The sequence below is a fragment of the Siniperca chuatsi genome, linkage group LG8 (assembly GCF_020085105.1).
Source record: "Siniperca chuatsi isolate FFG_IHB_CAS linkage group LG8, ASM2008510v1, whole genome shotgun sequence".
NCBI classification, from domain to species: Eukaryota; Metazoa; Chordata; class Actinopteri; order Centrarchiformes; family Sinipercidae; genus Siniperca; species Siniperca chuatsi.
The window spans coordinates 6049800-6057168 of NC_058049.1; positions in this window are offsets into that span (position 1 = coordinate 6049800).

Here is a 7369-nt window from a genome sequence, read left to right on the forward strand (position 1 = left end):
ACCATTAAATCAAACTAAGTAAAAGGAGCTGTTTGTAATGAAAAGTCCACAGGAACTCATCACACACATATGTAGCTCTATGGTGCTTTTCAGCCTCCTTTAGCTAAATGTTTTGGTTTTATGGCACATTTACTTTACAGTTCAGTCTTAGTGCTCTCATCAGCCTTGTTTCAAGCAGCAGCAGGCAGCTGTTTTCAGCAGAAAAGATCTGATAAACCTATTGTATACTACCTACCATGCACCAAATGGTGGACATACAAAGTTAGTAGCTAGCTGGAGAACATAGTGGAGCATTTAACAGCTAAAGAGCTGGATATTTCTCTCAGGAGTTGGTGGGGACCAAAACAGCATAAAAGGCACCTAATTACTATTCGTGTGTGGTGATAGAGTTGGTTTGCTAAAACGTTACCCATAACAGCTTTTTAAGACCAAAATATGACGAGGCAGAGTGTCTGTCAGCTTGTTCTGCCTTAGTGTCCAAAAATTGATCATCACAGCTATAACCTAAACTTAAGTCCTAAATATAAACTATAAAGTTGTACCAAAATCTCCTTTTGTTAGGAGACTTTTCACCTTTATTTTCTTTTGAGGGCATTTGGTCTCATACGACATGAAAAAAACACATATTTCATAAAGAAATGTTTCCTACCCATGCAAGGGAAGGTATCCATGTATACAATGTACATTCTAGTAAAATGTTGTGTAAGACCTTTGAAGCCTCACACGCATGAGTGAACACGAATGCCCACCATGTTGAGATAACATTTGCAGGCTTTATGGATTTTCCCTGCTGTGGTATTGACAGGCGAGTCAATAAGCCAGCAGGGTAAAGACAAAGCTAACCTTACTATTCACTTAACATTGACTTGAGTGGAATCTCCTGGACAACACAGTGAAAAGAGCACCGCATGTCAAAATACCAAAATGTCAAAATGTTAGCGATGTTCATGTGATGAGTGTCAAAACATGTAGCATTTCAACATGGCATCATAACAACAAAAAGTATTATCTGCTTTTTGTTTGTTTGTATATTTTTCAAATTTAAATCTTTTTTAATCCAAGGAAACAAACTTTAACGTGTTTGAGCTTTACACAAGCATCAAACCCCGAAACCTGTGTGGGGTGATCTTTGCTGATTCTCTGACTACTTTATACTTTTTAAAGAAACTCACCCAACGTTTTGCCTTGATGATGACCCAACTAAGTGATAACACACAATGAGATGTCCTGATGTATGAAAATAATAAGAGGAAATGGAGTGGCTTTCCTTCTATATCAATTTACTGTATCATAATGTACTATTGTATTATATCATTATTAGTTTCTATGATACAGACGTTAGTTAAGTTTTTCTTCTTTTTTAAATTTAATTTTAGTTTAGTTTTTTATTATTATTATTATTATTATTATTATTATTATTATTATTATTATTATTATTATTATAATCTGGGGAAATCTGTCAAATATGACACACGTGTTTATGTGTATGGGAGACGGGGGCATTAGTTTAAAGGGGTCAGTATGCTTCAGATTGTCAAACAATGTCTAAAACCTCACGTCCATTTGACCCTTTGATTGGCCAGGTATTTTTCACTCAACTGCTACTATCACATTTCGTGTAAACAACAACAAGAGCAACACTATGAATGCCGTTGGGTAAGAGCCTGTCTAGAAGCATGAGCCTTTTGTAAAATGGCAGCCTTTTGAGTATGGCCGTTTGGAACAGGTTTGACCTATTTCGTTTGAGGAATACCGAAACCTTCGCCCGTGGTTAGTTCCTTTTCACTAGTGACTTAAATCACACCCTATTTACTATCAGAATCAGAATCAGAAATACTTTATTGATCCCCGTAGGGAAACTCTTTGTTACAGTAGCTTGCCTTTACGTCAGTGCACACAGGAGAAAGTACTAGCACTAGTTCTAGTGTGCTATATTTACTTTCCCCATTTTATCTAAGCGTCTGAAATTTCAGCACCTCAGTGGAACAAAAAATATAATGTCCTAGCATCCAGACTGCTTTTTTGCTTTAAAAAAATCCCATAATGCAATGCTTCCCCTTTGATAGATTACAGTTACAATACTAAATGATGATAATTCATAAGTGTCTGAAATCTCACTTTACTTCCCACTATAGGGTGAACTACTAAGTGTTTATACTGTGGGGAGTAATGTATGACTGAATGAGGGAGAGATTGTGAACACAGCTGCAGTGCTGCCTGTTGCTATGGTAACTTGTAGTTTGATACTGTACCTGAAGCACAGATTTGAAATGGTGGTTACCCAGAGCTATGTTTGAAGTGCTGTGTTTTACAGTTTTAATAGACACCTTCCAGCCAATCAGAATCAAGTTTTTTTTTTGAGGCCGTGAAATAATGCCCAAAAATTAAAATTAAAAACTCCATACAATGCATAACAGCAGTATATTTCACTTGGATAACAGATGTTTTACTTCTTTATTTCAACTGGAAATCCTAAATCATCACTCCCTAATGATGGCCACTTTGGGTCCCTGTAATCACCAGGTAATATTATAATATGAATCATATGTCATACTTTTAAAGAGGCTATTGTGCCTGTTTGTAATCTCTGTGGAGACTTTCATTGGCGACATTGGAAGTTCATGTTGAAGGGTAGATACTCCTCAGGGTAGCATGTGTGGCAGAAGATTGACCTTGATACTGATTTGGCATGTGTTTAGTTTGAAGGACAGTTATACTGCAGAATAAAGTATCAAAATGTACATTAGAAACGTCTTAAACCACTCGCTGAACTTCTGTCGTCTGCTGTTTCCTTCCTCAGAGAAACTCCAGCAGAAGTAAGATAATTAGCCATATTTTGGCAATTTGACATAATTGGAATCCACTCTAACTAAATTTAACAAAAGCTGCTTATTATATCAGTGAGTAAACGAAACTGTTTACAGACATGTTTCAAGCCTACAGAGGGGTTTAATACTTGAAATCACCAATCAAATCAAAACAATCAAATGTAGGGAATCACCAACTGATGCAGAATTAGGCGAAGAGCTGTGGAAACACTTCAATACTAAAATGTGACAGAGAATTATTTATGAAACACCTGAACAGGTGACATACACACACACAGTCACATAATCACATATAGATGTTTTTTTCCTTCTTGTTCCCAGCTAAAGGTCCGGTCAGTGACCTATTACAGCCAGGCTGCATAGAGTGACCCCCACTGCCCCCTCACACCACCACCACCACCACCCGTCCCTTTGCCCTGCTCCCCACCAGAGTGTTGAAGCATCACTGCTCCTGAGCACACAGTCCTGTAGCACCCCCTGACCCTGCGCTGTCCCCCATTATAGAGCAGTCAGAAAGCTTTTAGGGGCTCCGGTAACGCTGAAAGATTGATGGCGCAAAATGGGGTGGAGGAGGGGGGAAGAGCAGGTGGTTAAGAAGAGAATGTCCTGCTTAATGGGTTGCCAGGAATGTAATTCAATAATTATGAAAAGTGACTCAGGAGAGCTGGTTGGCTGGAGCAGAGAGGCTGCCGGCCCTCTGCACATGCCTGAGCATCCTCAGCCTCCTGGCCGGGCAGAAACAGGTGAACAGATTTCTCTTTCAATCATTCAGTCGTTCAGCTTTGATTTGAAAGAAACACAAATAGCTAGGATTTTAGACAAATTAGAATTTACCAAAATTCACCAGCGTAACCCCACCCTCCCTACAAAATGGTTGAATGAAACCAAATAGAGATGCAAAGTGGGAGGAGCTATTTTTGGCACCCATTTATTTTTTGTTTGAATGCTTAGCTAACATACTTGGAGAAGCACCTCTAACAGAGGTTAGATTTATGCTTTGTTGGTCATTTTTTCAAACAGTATCTTTCAGTTTTAATGTTAGAAGAGAAAAGTCTTTTAGGATGAGGACTAACCGATGCGTTTGGCAAAAGAACCGCTCAGGTAACAAATTTGGCTTGAGTTTAAACTTCCCCAAATCCAATAAAGAGCAGGACAGAGCTGCTAACATTAGCCTAAACTGATATAGTAGCATCCAGGACCTTCGCACATGTGCATGGATGTGCTAATCGTGAATGGTGCTTTTTTAAATGTAAACACCTCATCAGGTTGTTAAAATCCCCAAATTCCCTGAAACTATATTGAGGAGATGACCTCAGCGTCCTCAATGCTAGCTACGAACACACGGGGGGAAAAGTGGTCCAAATAAAATAAAACAAATAGACACATTATCTGAGGTTCTTTAATCAATCTCAAAAATATAGATAATTCAGACTATTAAACTGGTGTCACTTTCTTAAACAAGGACTAAAATTACCCATAATCTTCTTATTAAGAACTATAATTTAGTTTCATCTCAGTAAGTCTCATGCTTTGGTTTATTATTATTTTTAATTTAGGTGTCTTCAGGGGAAACAGACACCCTAAGAGCCAGTCAAACTGCACTACTTTCACACAAGAAAAGAAATCAAAGTTTTGAGCAATGAAGTTTGATCAGCCAGTCACACATGATTAAAAACAAAGTACCTACAAGCAGTGCAGTTGCTTGTGTAATTGTAGATATGTTTATGTATATTTCTACTGTTATTTTTCATTTGTAAATGTCTTAATGCCAAACACAAAATCCCTGGCTGCATTGCTGTTTTTTTTTAACCACATTTCAAGATGGATTTCTTTAGCTGTCTGTTTACTGTCTCTGTTTACTGATTTTATTAAAGGTATTGGTTTGCCTCAAACTCTGTGTCATCACTATTTCGCAGACCAGTTGCAAAACATTGCATGCTGCATTGCTTCAAAGTCTCTAAGTATAATTTTACTTTTTTTTTGTTGATGTCACAATCATTTACACAACGAAAGAAAACTGTGTTCAAAACTGAAGCTTTGTTAGTTATTGTTTTTGCATCGTGTACGGCTGATGTTTTGTTCAGTACAAGAGTGGAAACAGGAGAATATCAACTGCTGCTGATTGCAATATTGTTGTTTTTTGTTCTTGTGTTTAAAAGTTGAGGGTAATTTATCTGATAAACGAGCTTCTAAAGTAACTTCTGTAACTTTCAGATGTTCTCACTGAGAAAATTGGCTTTATTTTCTATGCTCCTAAAAAAAAGTTTTTTATTCTTGGCAACAGTGAAATGGTATTTTTATTTACTGTACACTGCTTCCGTTTCCACATTTCAATATACCTAGTTTACTTACTGGATTTAACAGGCGCACAATAAAGTATCGTCTGTGCAGGAGCAGTATTTTTAAATTTTGATGTGATTTACAAACTGTAGCATATACATCTGACCCCAGTATGTCAATAAATCCCTTTTCCAGTTGGTGAAAGTCTTCCCATCAACTCTTCCTCATCATTCATCTATTTCATCCTCCCTCTCTCTCTACCCAGGGTCTACTTTTGCTCTGTGTCTTCTTACTTTTGCTCTCCAAGATGTATTGATAATTTCCAGCAAAAATACGATTTCAGTTTATTCTACAGAGCAAAAAATCTAATAGCCGAGTCCTCAATTCAATTGTGTTTTACCGGAGTGGAGAACAATAAACAGGGAGGAGGGCTCCGTTCCAGACGTTCACCATGAGATTATTGTTCAAAAGAGATCTGATACGATTACAGGAAGCAATAGATGATAATTACATCAAAACATGACTTTTCCTCAGTGAACACTTATATTCATCTGGGTTATGCATCGTCCCAAAACTGAAATGTGGCAATGCATGAGATGACATGGCCTGCTAGTGCCAGAGACTGTGGGGGTTCAGGCGGTGTTTGCAGTCATCACAGGGTCATGAGGCCAGAGTCCATTTATGATGTTTGGTAGACTTAAAATACTGCACTGTGGAGTCACACCTTGTCTTTTAGAGTTGAATGGAGTAGTTGATTGACAGAATGTAACCTAAATGTTTCTATTAATTTTTCAAGGAAAATTTCACAAACTTAACTGGTTCCAGCATCTCAAATATGAATATTTCTTAGTTTTCTAAGATAGTAAACTGAATATATTTGGCTTTTTGTTTGTTGGACAAAGCAAGCTATCTGAATATTCCAACTTGAGCTCTGGAATTTTTCACCATTTTCAGACAAACAATTAATCAGTTAATCAAAAAAATAAATGATCGGATCAGTTAATAATGAAAATGATTGTTGATTGCAGTTCTGTGTATTTTATTGCATGATGAGTGATGTATGAATCGTGATCTGGAAACTTTTAAGAATGAACTATTTAAAAGTGTTTGTTTTGCTGGTAGTAAGCAGAATTGACATGTAAGCATGTTGTAGCTGGTGGAGGTGGAGCCACTTTTATATTTACTTTATATACCCTCAGGTAGTTGAATCTTTAACAATGCATCATATTTTATAAACTGATCACATTTAATGTATGTAATATCTGAATCTGTAGACCAGCCAGTAAACTATAGCTGTAAAATAAATGTCAAATAGTGTTCTTTTCACTTCACTACAGGTACAAGTACCTCAAAATTGTAATTAAGTACAGTACTTGCCACCACTGCTTGTTTGAAAAAAAGGCTTTATTGTACAACAGTACTATGTTGGTGTAATAATCTGACATTACAACAGTATTGTCTGAGAGAGGGATATAATTGTATTGCAGTCACAAAATGTGCAGACAAAAATGCAATATTAGTATACTGTATTTTTAGCAAAATGATCTGCTTCAGTAAGAAGATCTTGGTTATAATGCACAAAGTTAACATACATTAACATAACATAAGCCCACACATTGAAATTAAAGTGTCACAGTTGCAAGAGAAACCTTTAACAAAGTAGAATATGTTATGAGCATCTACTATATAGAATAGAAGGACAAAAATTAAGAAAAAACTAGGCATTAATTACTTAAATAGTAATTATGACAGTGTGTTGTTAAAACACAAATAATCCCAAATGAAGTGAGAGAATAATCAAGTTGTGATAGATACGAACTTGGAACTGGATGGTGAATAAAGTGCTATTAACAAAGTGCTAAACTATAAGCACTGATCTCTGTTCTGATTCGACCTGTGTGTTGGTGTGGCTCTGGCTCTGTTGAGCCAGTCCCTCAGTGTGTTGGCCACACAATCTCTGAACAAAAGCTGTGGAGAAAAAAGCAAAACAAACAGAAAAACAAGTCACAGTTTGCCAGGGTCGGCTGTTTGGTAAAGAGCGCGTGGTGGTGAGGGCCAGGCGGTGAAAGATGGCCACTTTTACAAGGCAAGACAATGTAAAAGAAAAATAACAAAACTGGCCAACTTTGATGGCCCCTGAATATATTGGGCACTCTGCCTTGGCTGTGTGTGTGTGTGTGTGTTGTGTGTATGTGTGTGTGTGTGCCTGCAGCAGCGGGTGGGGGGCAGAAGGGTTAAGTAGGATAGAAGGCACCCATACT